The sequence below is a fragment of the Macrotis lagotis genome, chromosome 3 (assembly GCF_037893015.1).
Source record: "Macrotis lagotis isolate mMagLag1 chromosome 3, bilby.v1.9.chrom.fasta, whole genome shotgun sequence".
In the NCBI taxonomy this organism is placed as follows: Eukaryota; Metazoa; Chordata; class Mammalia; order Peramelemorphia; family Peramelidae; genus Macrotis; species Macrotis lagotis.
In genome coordinates, this window is record NC_133660.1 from 239,142,630 (window position 1) to 239,163,619 (window position 20,990).

Genomic DNA, 20,990 nt, shown 5'->3' on the forward strand with positions numbered 1-20,990 from the left:
GACAGTTTCAGAAAAACCTTGGAATAATTTGATGTACATATGAAGAATGAAATGAGAAGAAATAAAAGAACAATTTATAAAATAATAAAATATTGTAAAGACATATAACTTCAAAAGACTTAACAACACTGACCTAGCACAATTCCAAATGATTAGTAATGAAGTACATTACCCATTTCTTAACAGAGAGAAGATGGACTCAAGAGTCAAAACCAAGAAGATATTCCTGGACATGGGCAATGTCCAACTGTAGGAATTTGCTGTTTGTTATGCTGTGCTATGTTATAATGTTATGTTATATGCTATGTTTTGTGCTATGTTATGTTGTTGTTATGTATATGTTATGTTATGTTATGTTAAGTTATACATGTTTATGTAGAAGTGCAGTTAAGAAGTGATGAAGGATTGAATTAAGGTGATGGTCCTATCAGTAGAATGTGGAAATAACACTAGATTTAGACTCTAAAGGTAGGTCCTACTACTAATTACCATGTAATGTTGAGTAGCTTACTTAACATTTCTGTGTCTTGATTTCCTTTTTATAACATAATGGAGTTGGAAAAAATTTCTGAGATCCCTTCCAGCTCTAAATTCTATGATCCTAAGAAATTCAAGATGAATGAATAAGAATAAACTTCCAAGAAGAAATATTAACTTATATTTAATTTTCAGGATGAGGTTTGCTACATATATATATATATATATATATGTACACACACACACACACACACATACACACACACACACAAAACTAGTTCAAAGAATTGAAATTTATTACAAAGCACATGTATGTCGAAATTAAGCTGGGGTCTAGAATCCCTGGAAATAATAAAATCTGAAGGACATTTATGTACCAATGGGTGTCTACAACTAATGAATCATATGCTTCATATGATTATTAATGAATTCAAAATGACAAAAAAATGATGGAAATTCCTGGAAAAGATAAAGATATCGACATTGTGAAAAATACCCAGGAGTACAATTAGAAGTCAGCTAAAATAGATAACATTTTAAAATAAATGGCAATTAACCTACTTTAATAACAATGCAAAATAAAACATTTAAAATTCTGTTCTAGAAATCTCCTTCTTCCATGAAATAGAGACTCAATGGAGCCATCAACAACAGGAAATAGAAAATGCCCACTCCCATAAACCAGTAAGGAGAAAACATTTCCATTTTTATCTTTATCACTTCTCATTACAGATGTTGATTCTCATTTTTCTGGCCTGTTGTGAATCATGAGATGTTTTTATTCTTAATTCAGAATATCCACCCCAGGAGAATAGGCTGTTCCAAGTTTAAAGATAAATTCCCATTCTCTGTTTCCAAGCAGAATGTACTTTATGACAAAAATACACATTGCAGCCTATGATGAAACATGGGCTTGGTCCATGAAAAGGCAATAAGGTATTTTGGCAATAATTTATTATTTCTATAAAAGTTCAATTGATCACATTAAGCATGGTGCCAAACTCAAATAGAAATGGAGTCCACTAAAACATAAGATTCCTATGGACACACAACTGACTTAAAAAACAAATATTAACATTATACATGTTTTATTACATTTTTATGTATTTTGTTAAATATTTCTCAATTACATTTTAAAACTGGGGCAGTACTTGGGAGTGTATATGGGCCTCATGCAGTCTGCTGACAGAGTATTTAATACATCTGACATAATATCTTCTCTCTCTTTGGAAATATTACAATCATCTTTGAAGGAAGTACACAGTGCTGTTGAGTAATTCCTCTAAAAACCCAATCTTACATATTTTGGGAGCTAAAAGATACCAGGAAAATTCAGACCATTGATTAGAAAATGAGCCATGTAGGTGACTTAAGAATTTTCTTCATATTCCCATGGGTTTTATTTTTTCTTGGTCACTACAAATATAAAGTTTTATCAGATTAAATGATAGAAATATGAATTATCTCAGTTTTAGTTCAAGGAGTGGTCTTTTAGTTTTCATACACTCACGGTGTTAAAGCTAGACAGAAACTATGAGATCATCTAGTCCTAACCCTTTATTCTACTTTTAATAAACGTTTTATTGATAACGTTTAATTTTTCTCATTCTTGTCATTTCCAGACATACTGTACTACCACTCAACTAGGGAGTCTTTTCTGGTAACAAATAAAAAGTATTAAGTCAAACCATCTAAAATAGGAACTACGACTGATATTTTTATGCAATATTCTGCAGCCACAGTTCCTGGGAATTGTCCAAGGAAAAGAGAAAATATGCATTTTCTCATCTCTTCTCTGAGACCAATTATGGATCATGATAAATAGGATTTGATTTCATTTTAGTGTTGATGAAATATGGCCTTGTTATTAGTGTTTTTATACATTGTTTTCCTGTTTGTGTTTATTTGAGTGAGGTTCAATGGAAGACGAAACAGAAGTAAGACTTGTAAAGGTCCACTGTGACTAAGATCACATAGGTAATTATTAAATGTCTGAGGCTGGACTTGAACTCAGATCCTCCTCACTCCAGGGTCAGTACTCTATCCACTGTACCACCTAGCTACCATATCACAGAACTCTTGATGGTAATACAGGAGAGCTGGGAAAGTCTGACATGATACCATCTGAGGAGAAAAAACTACAAGTATTCAGAAAAAGGATTCATTTTGTGGTTGAGCATTTTATAGGAGAAGCCAAAGAGGATGGGCATCTTCAAAGATGAGCAATGCTTACAGAATTAAATATCAAAGATTTGAGCAAAATGATGATGATGATGATGATGAGGATGAGGATGAGGATGAGGAGGAGGAGGAGGAGGAGGAGGAGGAGGATAAGAAGATGGGAAAGGAGGGAATTACCTGAAGAAACAATTAACTAGAAGTCTTCATTTTGTCTTTGTATCCCCAGAACATAGTATGCGGTAGGTCCTTAATAAATGCTTGTGAGTGTGGCAGGTAAAAGATGAAATGATTGAGAAAAGAAAGTTTTGATCTTCTGAGTATGCGGATTTAGTAAGTCGCTCATGATAATTACCTAACAAACTGGGACAGATCTCAGCTCAGGACTGGAATTTGATGAAGACTTTGATACATTAAAGCCATTCATGAAATAAGGCCTATCAAATTAAAAGGAAACAATACAACATCAGATAATCTAATTTAGAATTGAAAGAAAGAGTAGGGACTTTTTCCATTGGGAGGGTGAAGTGAACAGGTGTAATTTCCTGAAATCAGAATAAGAGGTATCTCACTAACTCCCATCGCCAGCCCAGGTTTCTGTATTCAATCAAAGGAATATGGAAACAATAACTGATTGATTAGTACCAGAACAGATAAAACATATGATTTACTTGAGACATACAAATGTGAGAAGGCTCCTTACATCAATTTTTGGATCTGATTGGGTTTCTAGTCAGCATTCCTTAAATTCTTAATTAAGGGTCTCTAAAAAGCAGGTGGGGTAGTCCAACTCCCTAGTCACACAAGGTCAGGTTCAAATAATGCAATAAGACTTTCTCCCATTTTCCACAATGGAAGAATTTTCTCACAAGATTGAATTTGAACTAGGTCCATAACTGATTAGAAAAGGAACTGAGTTAATTCCAGATTTGAGTCACAAGATAAAATCAGTGTGGTTCACTCAATTCCCACAATTAACCAACCACCTGCTCTCCTAATCTCCTCAATTCCATCAGTTTGGAGACCAATGAGAATACGTTGAGAACTCATAAACTCAGACTTTTATAGAGACATTTACAGAGGCATCATTCAAAATATTCTTCATGGAAATTCAGACTTAAATCATTGGAAAAATATTAATTGCTCATGCATAGATTGAGTCAATGTAATAAAATAATAATTCTTCCCAAAATTAATTTATAGGGCTAGGGAAAAAAATTATAATGAAACTCATCAGGAAAATAAAAAAGTAAAGACTTCTAAAAATAGTGAGTGGGTGAATGAAGTGTTCAGTAAATGCAAAGCACTATTCGACATGTTGGGGATATAATTAAAAATTAGAAGGGGCTTATATTTCTATTGAGGAGACAACATATATAGACAATTCTCATGTTCAGTAAAGTATAGTGCCAAAAAATAATTTTGTTGTGATGTTGTTTCTAATATGAAAGCATTTGACAGTGCCAAAGAATTTAGTGATAAGAACTTTCCTTTGTTTTCAGTAGATCTGGTTATTGCACCTGTACAAGTTCGCACATCTCCATAGGGATTGTTTCTCAGGATGATGGCTGAGGGCACTGAGTTGGAAGTAGTGCGCTATATATATATATATATACTCAGGGGTCTTGGGTATATGGTCCTAAGGTCTGAGGGGACATGATGGTCAAGGTGAGAATGGTGGGAAATAAAGAAATGTTGGAAAAAATATTGGAAAAAAATGATAAAGAAAAGGTCTAACGGTCTGATCAAACTTTACTATGAAACAGTAATCAAATTGATTTCATACTGGTTCAATAAGAGAGGTCAATCAGTAGAACAAATAAGATGCACAATATATAGAAGCAAGTAAGCACAAAAGTCTAGTGTTTAATAAACTCAAAGACACCAGCTACTGGAATAAGAATCTGTCAAATAAAGTGAAATTACCTTTCAGATCTAGGGAAAGCAGAAGACACTAATGGGGAAACAAGGATTAGAAAGAACATAGAAGATAATATGGGTAATTCTGATTCCATGAAATTTAAAAGATTTCCCCCCCAATTTTTTAAACATTTTTTATTTAAAGTTTTGAGTTCCAAATTCTAGCTCTCCCTCTTTCACTCCTCTCTCCTCAGGTATGGATTATACAAATTGCAATTATGCAAAATATTTCCATATTAGTCATTCTGGACAAGAAGACTTGAATAAAAGAAAAACAATGAAAGGAAAAAAGTAAAAAAAAAATATCATGTTTCAGACTATACTCAATATCAGTTCTTTCTCTGGTTGTGGATAGTATACTTCACCATTAATCATTTGGGACTGTCTTGGAATTGTATTGCTGAGAATAGCTAAGTCATTCATAATTCTACTTCAAAGGTTATTGCTGCTATTGTGTACAACATTCTCCTGGTTCTGCTCACTTCACTAGGCATCAGTTCATGTTAACCTTTCTAGGTTTTCCTTTTTCTTTCTCTTTTTTTTTTGCAAGGCAAATGGGGTTAAGTGGCTTGCCCAAGGCCACACAGCTAGGTAATTAAGTGTCTGAGGTCGGATTTGAACTCAAGGTACTCCTGATTCTAGGGCCGGTGCTCCATCCACTGCTCCACCTAGCCACCCCTCTAGGTTTTTCTGAAATCATCCTGCTTGTCATTTCGTATAGCACAATAATATTCCATTACAATCATATACCAGAGTTGATTTAGCCATCCCACAATTGAAAGACATCCCTTTGACTTCCAATTCCTAGCTACCACAAAAAGAGCTACTAGAAATACTTTTGTATAAATAGGTCTTTTTACCTTTTTTTTTTTTTTTTGGATGTCTTTGGGATATAGATCTAACAATGGTATTGCTCAATTAACGATTTTAGCCCTTTGATATAGTTCCAAATTGTTCTACAGAATGGTTGGATCTGTTCACAACTCCACCAAAAATGCATCAGTGTTTAAAAAGGTTTTATGCAAACAAAGCAACTAAAATTAAATGGTAAACTATTAACTAGGACAAATAAAATAAAAATCTTAGCAGTAAGTTTCACTTAATGATGGTCTCACTTTAAAAAATTTAAATTTATAAGAATAAAAGACATTCTCTGACTGAATAAGTTGTGGTATATTAAGGTTGTGGACTGCAACTGTGCTATAAGAAATGACAAGCAGTTTGATTTCAGGAAAACTTGGACTGACTTATTTTACAAAAAACATGTTAAAATAGTCTTTACATGTATTTAGAAAAAATACTATTTGAAGTAAAAAAAGGATAAAAGACTTTCTCTAACTGATAAGTGAACAAAAGACATGAATAAGCAATTTTCAAAGGAAGACATTCAAGTTATCAATATCCATTTAAAAAATGCTCCAATATTTGAAAATCACAATTTTCAAATAAATGCTAGAAATAAAGTTATCACTAGATGTGAATGTCAGTTTCAAAGTCACATACTCCTCCTCCCTCTCCCCAGGATTTCTTTGTCTTACCCAAGATATCAATTATTCACACTAAATATTTCACTTAATATTTTTTTATTAAGAAAAACAAATAAGGAGAATAGAAGTCAAATGAATATTTTGGATTGGTTAGCATTCAGACATCAGTGCTCTGAACTTGCCTAAAAATACATCTTAAATTCTGTAAAACGATGGGGTTGGACTAAACTACCTTTTTGGTCCTCTTTTAGTCCTAATGTTCTATGATACTATTCTGCCACTTTTATAATATTTCAAGGTTCTTGTTCAAGGGTCGGATTATGTCCTTATGGTAAATTAAGTACAGAAGAGATTTGCTTCATCAGTAGGACACTAGGGATGACTGGTTTAATTGCTCCTCATATTTTGTAACACAGGATAAGGCTGAAACAATTAATGAATATGAAGACATAGGTTTAAGTTAGTTTTATTTCAAAACACTGGAAATCCATAAGATAGTCAGTCTGACTATGGCATCCATTAACTTCAATTGTGATCTTTCTCTGCCTTCTTAGCTGGTCTTCATGGATTATTCTGGCCAAGAATTCATCAGCTCTGTGATACTGAGTCTTTTCAAACTTAAGCTGCCCCTTAGACAAAAGACATGCAGCCTACTACCATTCCCACACTCAAAACATTTTTAACTTGGTAGAACATACTAGAACTTCACTGATTTTGAAGACCTCAGAATTACCTATGATGGGAAATATTGAGGATCAGAGAAAACCTTTCAGATGGGTTGAAATAGACATTCTTCAATAGAGAGCTGAATTAATAAAGAGATACAATCTTTTTTTAATAAGACGAATGAGCTGGAATGTTTGCAATAAACCTGTCTTTGTAGGATTCTAGCATTTTTATTGAATAAGTCTTTCTAACCAAGTATGGTATTTTAATTAAAAGATGCACCAAATCACACTGAATAAAACATGTGCCAAAAGTTCCTTTAAAACTATGATTTTTCAAAACTGAATGGACTTTATTAGCATTTATTTGTAATCTGCTCTTCAAACATACAGCGATGTTTTATATTTTCTGGAGTAATTCTGTGTATAATGTATCATTCCTCTTTTAAGAACTAGCATATCAATGCCAAGTTAGCTATAGTTATATTTATGGAATCCTTGGTAGTAACTCTACACCTACAAATATAGTTCATAATACCTCAAACCTTGTGACAGGCCGCATTTCCAAAACAATATTGTAACCCTTAATCATTCTACTGCTAGCTTCAGCCTCCAGAGTAAGGCAACTCTAACTTAAGGAAAAGAACAAGACTTCTGTAAAGAGTTTAGCTATCACATGTAAATTACAAAATGGTCCTAAAATGTCTCCACATTCATGATGTATCATTTCTTGATTATTTTGAAAATTTACAGTGTTCAAAGCAATACCAAGTCACCTGGATTCCACAGCTAGGAATAATGGCTGGTTCTATTTTGATAGTTTTCAGAGCTGGGGCCATCATTAAAAGGGACATTTGTATTGTCAGGTGAAATTATTGGACCAGTTCAAGATGGACCAGAGTGAAAGCATTTGCCAAGTGTGTTTTTATTAATCAAGAAAGCAGGAGATTCAGAGACAATCAGATAATGCTGTAGTCCTGACTATATACGATATCAACTAGTAATCCAGTGGCATTACTCCCATGACCAACAGGCAGCTTCTAGGAAAGAAAGTCTTTGGGTACCAGGGGGCATATGGTTGAAGATCTGAATGGCTATACTGAAGGATTAGTTCACTGAGAGACAGGTTTGGATTAACTGTGCAGCCCAATGCTGCTGAAACATCATGGTGGTTCATATACTGTGTCACTATTTTGATGCCAGATTTCCCATCCTGGCATTTGCCTGGCATTACCAGAACACCAAGGTGCCTAGCTGATAAAGGAGTAGAACTCATACTCAAAGGCCAAGGACTCCTGCAGCATCTGGGCCATCACCAGAAGTCCTGTTCCCTATTAGATCAGACCATGAGGTGAAATGGTTCTGGAAAATGCCAATGAGAAGGAAGTTTTGTACAACATACCTCTTACTATAATAAACATTATGTGCAAGTCGTGCTACCATTAACTTGGTTGGTGTGGTCTTCTTTGAAATCAAACGTCAGTTATTATCATTACTATTATTGTACAAAAATCCTAAAACTCAAGTGTAAAGGCAAACTAAGATATGATATGTTCAGCTCTGTACTCATCCACTGTTGTTCTTTGGTCTCTGTTCAAGATATATATTAGAAGCAAAAAGAAACATAGCAGCTGTCTCAAAGAGTTTACATTACATTCTAATGTGTGGTAACACAACTCACAAAAGAGAGCCAAAAACCTGAAGTAAGATTACCAAGAGTCAACCTTGGCTCCTCCACCAAATGGAGGATTGAGGAGAACTTCAACAATCTGAGAAAGGAAAGCTAGTCTTTGTGGAGGGCAGATCATTGTGAGATGGCTGAGACGGTAGGCTATTTCAGAGTGAGGAGGTCCCAGGTGGGGAAGAAGCTCCAAAATGAGCCAGCATGAAAAAAAAGACATGATTCTGAAGTCTAGAGGAAGTCTGGTGGCATCCAAGACTGTCACAGTACCCTGATATTGGTCTGTGGCTTCCTTCTTGCCCTGGTATACAGACTCTTCCTGAGTGACAAAATGCCCCATGTGATAGACACTCTGGGCCAGATAGCATTCCCCTTGTTCACAGATCTCTATCTCCCTAAGTAGACCTGGTCTGGGTCTTTTTCTGTGACTTTTTCTTAGATTCATGAACAGAATTCAGTTTGATATAGGATGAATTGGGAAAGAGTTCACCAAACGGCTCCCTGCTTCTCTGCCATCTTGGCTCAGAAAATTTATATTTTAATAGAGGGAGATGATATATGTATCCCCCAGAGTCCTATTATCATCAGGAGTCATAGAGGAAGTTAAGTAAGGCAGAAGGCCTAGTATAGCTTTGTTAAGTTGTGATGGTCTTTGGGGTGGCTAGGTGGTACAGTGGATAAAGCACCGGTCCTGGAGTCAGGAGTACCTGGGTTCAAATCTGGTCTCAGACACTTAATAATTACTTAGCTGTGTGGCCTTGGGCAAGCCACTTAACCCCATTTGCCTTGCAAAAACCTAAAAAAAAAAGTCTTAATGGCTTTTTAAAGAGAAAAGAAAAGAAAGGAAGACTACATAAATGAGGTAGGGCTGGGGAAGAGAAATGATGGGGAAATAATTTGGTAAATAACTACACAAAAACTTAAGGGCCCTGATGAAAGCAGTGATCAACCATAATTCCAAAGGAAACATAATGAAGTTTACTACTTAATTCCTGACAAAAGGTGATGGAATAAACATATAGACCAAGAAATATTTTTTGGACATGTGATGGGGGAGTTTGGCTTGTTTGTATATATTGGCTACATGAGTTTTGTTTGTGTTTTTTCCAACTGGATGGTGAAAAATGGAAGAGAGGGAAATAGATTATTTTCTTAAATAATAAAAAAATTAAATAAATTCAAAAAGTAAAATGCATGCTATCCAACCCAAGGAAAGCAGATGTAGAATGGGTAAGGGCAATGAACACCAACAATGGAGAAAGAAAAAGAAATTGGTAACTTGGCCTTAGAAAGTGGTGAATGAGTGGATTTATTTTATATCCTACAACTTTGTTAAAGCTGTTAATTACTTCAAGAACAGAGTGTTTTCTACAACACAATGCTCCTTCCTTTAATAATGACTTCTTTAGGAGCTGATATTTCTAAGAGTGAGATATAACAGAGAGAGAATGAGCAAGTGAGAGCCAGAGCAAGATAAGCAAATGTAATAACCAAGAACTATGATAGGAATAATTAAAATTTACATATGAGGTCATCTTAATGGGGGGGAAAGAATTATGGATCAAGTAAAGGCATAGTTCATGAATTAGATAATAGAATACAGGTTCTCCCCCCCCATATCCCATTTCTTTAGGTTGTTCTCCAGTCTAAAATATAAGGTCCTCCATTTGGCTTCAAAGCCCTCAATAATTTTGCCCCTTTCTAACTTTCCAGTCTTACACTTAGATGAGGTAGTCTCCATGCTGCATTTGTCTATAACATACTATTTTCTGACTCCCAGAATTTTCCCTGACTGTCCATAAGGTTTGGAGTTCCTTTTTCCCCTCATTTTTGCCTCCTGACCTGCCTGACATCAAACCTCAGTTTAAGTCTAAGCTTCAACAAGAAGCCTTTCCCAAATTCCCCTTAATGTTAGTGATTCCTCCTCTTGATTATCTCTCATTTATTCTGTAGAGATCATCCATATATAGTTGTTCCTACAATGTCTGACTCTTAGATAAGCTCCTCAAGAGCAAGTGCTGATTTTTTTTTTGCTTGGCACAGTGCTCAGCCTAGAACAAATAAAGTGTAGGTGACAAACTAACTGACTCTTCTATTTCTGAAGAATTGAAACGTTGGAGGCATATGGGGATACTCATTCTCTTCTCTCATGTGATGCAGAGTTACAGAATCATACAAAGGTCATTCAAGTTTTCCAATATTTTTTTCAATATTTCTGGAAACCTGTCTTCTCTTAGTTCTAGTCAATAAATAAGTCTACGTATTCATTACCACATTCCTAGACTATAGCAAAATGCTCTTTCTTCATTATAATCTACTTTATATACTAGTGACAAACTTAGTCTTCTTAAAAACACAAAGCATATTATCTCTCACTCTCAAAAACTGCCCAGAGAATAAACTTCTAAGACTTCTATTACTTCTCAAATTTGTACTCCCACTATTCCTTTACATGAAACCATCTCTCTAGGTCCACTGGTCAGCTTTCATTGAACATGCTGTACCTGTTCCCACGCCCTTTTTCCTCCATATTATATTCTGTTAATGCCTTCCATGCCAAGTTCCAAGTTCTACCTCCTGTATGATGTCTTTCCCAATATCCCTGCCCTCTAATGGATCACTCTCTTCTCAGACTAATAATACCTCCTCATTATCTGTACCACTCTTTTGGTAGGGGTATGGGGTGTGTTCAGGGAAGACTAGTACCTCTAGTTTGAGGGCTACTTCCCACCTCTGGTGTCTACCTGATCCATCCAACTCTCACCTGTGGCTCCAGGAAGCTGTAGCATGCGCAGGGACATACTCAGCAAACTTTTTCATTGGATCTAGCTAAACATAATGGCTACTGTATTCCACTATTCCCACCTCCTGAGTCTTCTCTGTTCTAGGTTAAACTTGCCCAGTTGCTTTAACACATCCTCAAATAACATGCTGTTAAAGCCTTTGATCAACCTGGGAGCCCAACTCTGGAGCAACTCCAGATAATCAATGTTCTTCCTAAAATGTGGCACACATGAGCAATATTCCAGATGTGGTTTGACAGGGCAGAATATCTTAGCATAATGTCACTATACATCTATAATTACAATAGCTATCAACAATATCATACTATTGACTCAAAACGAACATTACATCTTGACTTTACATTTATTCTGATGACATTTCATTTTACTAGATTTAGTTTACTATTTTATCCTTTCATCCAATTTCTTAGGTAACCCTCCTAGTTTTTTGCCAGCTGTATATTTTATATGCATATCATTTATACTACTATTCAAGCAACTGATAAAAATTTGAAACAGTTCAAGGAAAAGCATAGACCTTTGGGAGTGTTCCATTAAAGAACTTTTTTCCAATCATTTATGAGTAAGCTATAAGTCTGGACATTCAACCAGTTCTGAATCCTCCTAACCATACTATTATATAGTTCTCATCTCTGACATCTCTAACAGGAGAGAATTAGCTGAATGCTTTGCTGAAATATAAATATGTTTAGTGCATCTACATGTCTATACAAATACCAATCTAGCAACCCTGTCAAAAGGAAAATGAGGTTAGTTTCACATGACCAGTTCTTGATGAAGATAAGTTGTCTTTTCTAACCAGTTTCCTTTTCTAGAAATTATTATTTCTCAAATAATATGTTCAAGAATTTTAGAAAAACTGAAGTCAAGCTAATTGGATTATAATTTACATATTCTCTTTTTTTAATTTTTTAAATTTGGGACAACATTGATTATTCTCCAATCCGCTGGCCTGTCCTCCATGAAAAGCAGCAAAGTGTCCTAGTGAATAAAGGGCTGAACAGGAGCTCTGTAATTCTAAAAATATTCACTTAACATTCATCATCCTTAGTTTCTTCATCTATAAAATGGGGGTTAATAATAGTAGCAGGTGCTTGTAAGGACTAAATAAAAGAACAAATGCAAAGCATTTTGCAAAATTTATAGTGCTATATGGATCCTAGGTATTATTATCTTTCAAAAATCATCAAAGCAAAGATCTTACCTTCTGGAATTTTTTTAAAGTGCATCCTACAATGTAGAAAATGATGACTTCAACTCAAGAAGGGCAACTATGGGATCTCATTCATTTTTTATTGTGGTTATCAATACTGTAATTAGTTGATTTAATTTTGTCCTTTTCAATTAAAAATTCTCTTCGATAGAGAAAACAAAAGCAAAATGAGACTTGAATATGTCAGCATTTATATTTGTCATTTGCCACCACTGCGCAATCCCAACTGGAGAAGTAACCCTATTACTACTTCTCTAATACTGTTTTTCTCAATATAGCTTAAAACAAAATACTTTTTGTGTTATTTAGGCTTCCTCATCAGTCTCAGCTCACACTCTTTAGTACACTATTCTTTTAGGATTGTGTCCTACTTTTACATTCATTCTCTATTACTGCCCTTTCTTCAACTAATATTTGTCTGTGTGTGTGTGTGTGTGTACACTGACTCTCGATTCAGGAGGATCTGAGTTCAAATACAGCCTCAGACACTTACCATATTTCCCCACATATATTGTGAATAATTGGGGTCTAAAAACTGGGAGCTTCTTATACAATGGTTGTAGACTGTTTTACTTGCATTCCCTGCTTTTTCATGCTTGTTATCTTTGTGCTCATTATTTTGCATTTGTTACAAGTATACTGGGTTATGTTTTGCCATGTTCTGCCCAGAAATGGCTCAAGTTCAAAATGATCCAGTTTGCAGAGTGAATGGAAATTGTGCTGCTGAATATCAGTTTGGTCCTCCTCCCAACTGAGAAACCAATCTGAGACTGGCTACAAGAAGAAGAAACCCAACTGAAAATGCCACAACAGAAGAAGGCCATGAGAGAGGCAGATCAGCCAAATGGACTGAGTTAGAGAGGGAACTGATGATATGGACTGAAGAGCAATGGACAATGGGCATTCCTATGCCCACAAAGATGGTTTAGCAGGAGGAAAATTGCTGATGAAAAAGAAGTGACTGATTTCAAAGAAGGACACAATTTTGATGCTTCGGGTTCATGAAACGGAAAGCACAAGTCCAAGCACCAGACTTGCCTGAAAGCTACGAGCTTTCATGATGAATCATGAATTTTATGATGAATAAAACTTGAGTTCAATAACTTTATGTAATACATTTTTTTTTCAAATGTCAGGCTCCAAAATTAAGGTGCATCTTATACATGGGGAAATATGGTATTTATTATCTAGCTGTGTGACCCTGGGCAAGTCACTTAATCCCACTATTTTGCAAGGAAAAAAACAAAAACAAAACATCATTACAGATAACTTCTCCTCTCATCTGTGCTTTTATGATCTGTTGAATTTTTAGGCCATTCAATCTTAACTATCCTGAGCAATTTGAAATCTGTTTTAAAAATCTACATGCTGGGGTAGCTAGGTGGTGTAGTGTATAGTATATAGCACTGGCCCTGGAATCAGGAGGATCTGAGATCAAATTTGACCTCAGACTCTTGATCCTAACTGTGTGACCTTGGGCAAATTACTTAACCCCACCACCACCCCACCACACACACACACAAAAGAAAGAAACCCAAAAAAACCTATGTGCTGCTGGTGTTAAATTTCTTGGCTCATCTTACTCAATCTGCTGAAAGTATTGGCTGTTAGCAGAAAACAGTCATGCTGACACATTATCAAAAAAAATTTAATATTTGTACATCTTAGGCTCATGTTTTAAAATGTCAAGTACACAATCAAGTACAGATTTGTAACAAGTATTAAAAGGTGTTCTATATAACAAGATTTTAAAGTAATTGAAACACCAAGAAGTTCTTTTTAAAAAAAAAAACAAGCTATAACATCTTTTGTGTATAAGTAACTCATCTCCTGTTAATTACTAAAGAAAATTTGAGATTAGATTTCTTAGATCATTTCAGAAAAGTTTCTGACACATTTAATGCCAAAGTATTTCACATGATTAACTGACCATATAACTGTATATCAGAAAGATGATATATCTTATTAAAATTCTACAATTGCATTTTGGATTATATCTGTCCCTAGGTAGTCCTTCCTTAGGCTTCCAACTAGTGTGTTGTAGCATACATGGTATGAAGTAATTCAAACTAAATGAGAATTCAAGCATCTATTTTTGAGCTCACTAGATTGTCCAAAAATAAAAGAAAAACAGATTTTAAAGGACACAGATAAATGGTACATGCCAGAAAAGCAAACATCTTAAAACCAAGATTATCTTTGAGGAAATATAGCTGATTTCTAAATCATAACTGGAGAATCACAAAATTGCAAAACTGAAAGGACTACAGAGGTCATCTGATTCAAATTTTGTCCAAATTATCTTTTATTATTAGCTTTTCAAACTGTTTGTTTCATATTTTTAGACCAGGCACCTGGACATTTGCTTTTTTTTTTTTTTTTTTTTTTTTGCTTTTTGACCAGTCATCTAATTGTCTGGAAATTTCAGCTGGGGGCCTGACATTTACCAGAGAAGTTTGATCCTTATCCCCCAAATTCAAACTTAAACACTATGATATACAAAAAAAGAACAATCATGTGGAAACAGACTTTAAACTTTTTATGGTTTGTCCTTAAAAATGTTTTATGGATATCTTTTCTTTTTGTATCAATCATTTTTCATAATAGTCTCCCCACATCTTACCTTATAAGACAGCCTTATAATAAAGAAAAAAGAGGAAATAAGAGGTTTAGGAAAACTAATGCACATATTGAGAAAGTCCAATGTCATATTTAGAGAGCCACACCTATGGTCTCCAAACTCTTCAAAACTTGCCATCTTATATAGCTTCTTTTTTTTAAGTTTTCACAAAAAGTATCTTTAATTAGAATCAAAAGCAGTAGTTTATAGAAACGTTCCCCACATTTCCCCCAAACTTAGACCACAGAATTCAAGCAGTTCTTAAGCTCTATTTTCATTGATACTCCAAGGAAGTCACCTATTCTCTATTATTTATGAAATAAGGACGATAATTTAACTATAAAGTTGTTGTGAGAATTAATCACCTAAGGCTGACCAAGTGTTTAGAGAGGCATCTGATGAAAAATTGTAAAAGGAATTGTTGGGGATTGATCTGAACAATAAACTTGATTGCAGTCACATGCAGGGGGCAAGAAAACACTCATAAAATTTCATCAAACAATATGCCAGGCACAAAATTGAAATTCAAAGAGACTTTCAGTGGACAATTATATATGGCTACTGAAGACACTTCAAAAACATCTATTTCTCTGTATTATTTGGGAACTAAATATAATAAATTGGTCAATATAATTTTCCTTGTTGCCAGCTTTGCTTCTTCATCTCTCCTACAATGAGTTAATGGTCAATGTTGAGAAGTAGCCCCGGGACATACTGTCTCTAACAGACACTTCAGGATTGTAGACACCAACCTGGCTCTGTAGACTTCCTCTAACTTTTCCAGTTGCAGTTTTTCTCAGTATACTCTCAGGCAGAAATGTCTAGGACAGGTGATTGCCAAGTCTGACTTTTCTAGACTTCACCACAGGTTTTTTTTGTCTGGGTTTATATCAATTCATATGTTCTCTCATACTTCTTTAAATTTTTCATATTCATCCTTTATCACAGCACAGTAATATTTCATCATATTTGTGTACCACAATTAATTCAGATATTCTTTCTATAAAAAAAGCTTTTATTCACTTTTTACAAAAAATAAATATAATGTAAATTTTTATATTTTAAAATCTTAAGCACTTTTTATTAAAACATAAGACCCTTAAGTTGTATAGCAGCAGAAGTTACCTGTCAAAAGACTTGTTTATACAAAAAGACAAGTAGAAACTATCAAAGTTATTGACAACTTAGGCTAATATAAATAAATACATAGGACAAATATAAACAAGTGGGCTAGAACTTTGAAAAGCTTCTAATAAGGTTAACCACCAAAAGGTTTTCACGTACTATGGAAAAAATACACAACAAATCTAACTTGCTAAAGTGGAGGACAAGCAGCTATTAAGACTATTTTCTAGTCTTAACTGAGGCTAATCCATATTTTTGAATGGGGCAAACCGTTGTTAGCACTTCATTGTTCTTAAATAAAAAGATGTGTTGGCTAGTTGTTGCTGCATTTTTTAAAAGGCTTCATCTACTCCCGTGTTTTGTAGGTCATCAACTATATTCATAGTATTGGCAGCATTGTCCGAGATTTCTACATTTTCTTCACTTAATTTAAGTTCTCTTCTTGAGCTTCATTTGTACTATCCTTTTCAGATGCCTGTGTCATGGGCACAATAACTGACAAATCATTTTCTTGGGACTGACTGTTATTCAACAGTTTTGCCTGTCTCCTTTCCAAGGCTAGTTGTTTGTTCTTCTCAATTCTTTGCTGTTGTTCCTCTGTTGAACTTGTGTTTGACTGAGAAACAGATATTTCTCTGTCAACTGGATTTGCAAATAAGGAATCAAAGTCTGTCGTACTTGTTTCTAGTCCATTACCTTCTGTTTTATCACCATCATTACTAATAAAATCCTCATGTACAATAGGAAGATCAAGTCGTATTCGTTTTAAGCAGGTCTGAACTTCCTTCTTATTTCCCAAATGTTCTACTTTACTAATAAAATCCTCAAATTGCAGTTTAGGGAATAGCCGATGTGCCCAGTGCTCCATGTGTCTGATTAATGTCTTCAAATCTTCAGCCTCATGGCCTTTACCTTTGAATTTCACCTTATCAAACACATGCCTTAATGCTGGAAGTCCTCTTTCTGAAGTTATCTCTGAGCATCTAACTTAGGCAAATTCCTTTTTACAGTTTTCTTTGGAGCTACAGGCATATTTCCCATCTGATCCCTTCTTGCATCTGAGGTGATATCATTTTCTCCAGCATCATCCCTTCCTGGAGAGGCTGGAGGTGGAAAAGGTTGAAAAGCTTCATCTTCTTCCATTTCATAATCAGGAAGGTCCAGCAAATTGTTCTCCTCTGGTTCCATGGTTCCTGCGTAGCCGGGCCGCACCTCTCTGAGGATCTGCCCAATTCAGATATTCTTTAATTGACAGACATCTAATTTGCTTCTAGTTCCTTGCAGTTATAAAAGTGTTAAATGTGTTTTGGAGTACATAAAGACTTTTTTGTCCCTGGCCTCCTTGAAGTATATGCATAACAGGGATAACTCTGGGTCTAAGAATATGATGTTTAATCACTTTCTTGAGACTCTTCAAAGCTGCTTTCCAGAAATGTTTGAATGAATGCACAGCTCCACCAAAAGCCTATACATGTTCTTGTCTTTCCAAAATTCTTCAAACATTTGCTATTTCCATCATTTGTCATCTTTACTATTTTGAGGTAAAATTTCAAAGTAGGTTGATTTTTATTTCTCTTATTATTAGTGCTTTGGAGCAACATTTTCCATGGGTATTAATAGTTTGCAAAATATCTCTTTTGAGATATTTCTTCATATTCATAGATCAGTTATCCCCTGAGGAATGAAGCATTAGGGGAAGAGAAGCCAAGAGGGCAGAGTAAAGGCAGGAACTCATTTGAGCTCTCACCCAAAACCATCCAAATAGCTTTAAATAATGACTCCAAACAAACTCTAGGGGATAGAACCTTGAAAAAGATGAAGTGAAACAATTTTCCAGCCTAAGACAACTTAAAAGGTCAGCATGAAAGGTTTGTTGCACCAGGCTAGAAGAAGAGCACAGTCCAGTGCAGTCCAAGCCAGTCGAGGCCTAAGACCAGCAAGCCCTGGAGCACTCAGATCAGTGGCAGCAGCAGCAGTTTCCAGCCCTCTCAACCCACAGATGGCAAGGTATTGGCCAAATAGGTCAGAGAGAGACTGGCAGAAGTCATTTTGGGGCACAGGAGGGAGGACCTTGTTGCATTGCCTCCACCTGGATCTGGGTTGCAGTTCTAGGTCTCAGTCCCAGTGCAAGGAGAGCACTGGCACAGCAGAGCTTGTGGCCACAGGGCAGTAGGGACCCCGTGACAAATCCAGGGTGGAAAAGAGTACTTGAGGTTGCTTATAAACCAGCACCCAGTATCAAAGTATGGCAAACAATTTCTCTGAAGATAATACCACCTTGGAAGAACTAAAAACTCACAGGTCCTCAGAATTATCTCTGCACAAACACACACACACACACACACACACACAACAAACAAAAAACTGAAGCTGGGGACACTGCACTCTCCCCTTGAGAAGTAGAGTCCCACTTTAGCATAGTGTTAAAAGTTGAGAAATAGAATGAAAATGAGCAAACAACAGAAAATATTCTGACCACAAAAAGTTACTATAGTCACAAGGAAACCCAAAACACACACTCCAAAGAAAATAACGAAGTCAAAATTGCTGCATCCAAAGTCTCAAAAAGAACATGAACTGGTTTCGGGCAAAGGAAGAGCTCAAAAAAAATTCTGAAAATCAAGTAAGAGAGGTAGAAGAAAGCTTGGGAAAAGAAATGAGAGTGATACAAGAAAATCATAAAGAGTCAACAGCTTTAGTAAAAGAATTACAAGAAAAAAACTGAAGAAAACACCTTAAAAAACAGAATAGGCTAAATGGAAAAAAGAAGAACAAAAATTCAATGGAATGCCTTGAAAAACACAACTGGTCAAGTGGAAAAAAATATACAAAAATTCACTGAAAAGAATTGCTTAAAAAGTAAAATTGGTAAAATGGAAAAAAGGAGGTACAAAAATTCACTGAAGAAAATAATTCCTTAAAAGTTAGACTTAGCAAGTGGTAGCTAATAACTCCATGAGACATTAAGAAACAACCAAACAAAATCAAAAGAATGAAACAATAGAGGGGAAAAAAGTGAAAATAATTCATCAGAAAAAAAATAATTGCTCTGGAAAATAGATGAAAAGAGATAATTTAAGAATTATTGAACTACATGAAAACCATGATCAAAAAGGGGGGAGGGGAGGCAAGATAGCAACTTGAAAGAAATTATGAAGGAAAAATTGCCCTGATATTTTAGAAACAGAGGGTAAAATAGAAATTGAAAGAATCTATTGATCACCTCCTGAAAGAGATCACATAATGAAAATTCCAAGGAATATAATAGGCAAATTTCAGATCTCCCAGTTCAAGTAGAAAAATCTGCACAAATATTATGAAGTCATAGTCAGGATAAAACAAAATATAGCAGCATCTACATTAAAAAAAAATTTAGCAGCTTCTACATTTAAGGATTGGAGGGTTTGGAATTTGATAACTTGAAAAGCAACAGAGTTAGGATTACAACCAAGAATCACCTACCTAGCAAAACTGGATATAATCCTCCAGGGGGGAAAATGGACAGTCAATGAAATAGGGTACTGTCAAGCATTTCTGATAAAAGACCAGAGTTGAACAGGAAATCTGACTTTTAAATATAAAATATAAATAATATATAATAAATATATATATAATATATATAATAAATATATATAATATATATATAATATATATATAAATATATAAATAAAATATATATATAATATATATAATAAAATAATATATATATAAAATATAAAAAAAGGTAAACAGGAATGAGAAATCATAAGGGATTCAATAAAGTTAAACTGTTTATATTCATACATAGAAAAATGATATTTATAACTCCTAAAAACTTTCTCATTATTAGGGCAGTTAGGAGTGTATATAGAAAGAAAGCAGATGTGTGAGTTGAATGTGACAGTATGATTACCTTAAAAAATAAAACTGTGGGACAACTAGGTGGCACAGTGGATAGAGCACCAGCCCTGGAGTCAGGAGTATCCAAGTTCAAATTCTGCCTCAGACATTTAATAATTACCTAGCTGTGTGGATTTGGGCAAACCACTTAACCCCATCTGCCTTGCAAAAATAAATAAATAAAACTAAGGGATAAGAGAGAAGAATGCACTGGAAGAAGGAGGTAGAATGGGATAAATTATCTGACATAAAAGAGGTCTAAAAAAGATTTTTACAATAGAGGAAAATACAAAAGAAATGGGAAGGGAAGCCTTATGCTCCTTGGAATTGGCTCAAAGAAGGAATAACATACACAATCAGCTGGGTGTGAAAATCTATAATACCATATAAGAAATTAGGAAGAGAAAGAGCTAAGAGAGTAGAGGGGAGCTGATAGAAAAGAGGGGAGCTTGAGGGAGGTAAAAATCAGAAGCAAAACATTTTTGAGAATGGATAGGGTAAAAGGAGAAAGAGAGGAGGATAAAGAGGGAGAAATAGGATGGAAAGGAATATATAGTGGGTATTCATTACTGTGAAAAAACTTTTTATGGTGATTTCTCTGATGAAGACTTCATTTCTCAAACATACAGAAAGCTGAATCAAATTCATAGACATCAATATCATTCCTCAGTTGATAAATGGTCAAAAGAAGGCATTTTCTGACAAAATAATCAAAGTTATCTATGGTCATATAAAAAATGCTCTAAATTGCTAATGATGAGAGAATGTCAAATTAAAACAAATCTGAGCAACTACCTCACATCTGTCAGGTTGGCTAATAAGACTGAAAAGGAAAATGACAAATGTTAGAGAGGATGTGGGAAAATTAAAATTCTAATATAAAATTGGTGAAGTTGCATGCTGATTCAACCATTCTGGATAGCAATTTGGAACTATCCCCA

At 34.9% G+C, this 20,990-nt stretch overlaps 1 protein-coding gene and 1 pseudogene across 3 annotated transcripts in view; both read right to left on the reverse strand.

The window, feature by feature from the left end:
- SBF2 (SET binding factor 2) overlaps positions 1-20,990 on the reverse strand; it is a 483,290-nt gene that overhangs the window by 282,496 nt on the left and 179,804 nt on the right. The gene's annotated exons all lie outside the window — the stretch shown is intronic.
- LOC141518349 (TIMELESS-interacting protein pseudogene) lies at positions 731-19,733 on the reverse strand (annotated as a pseudogene).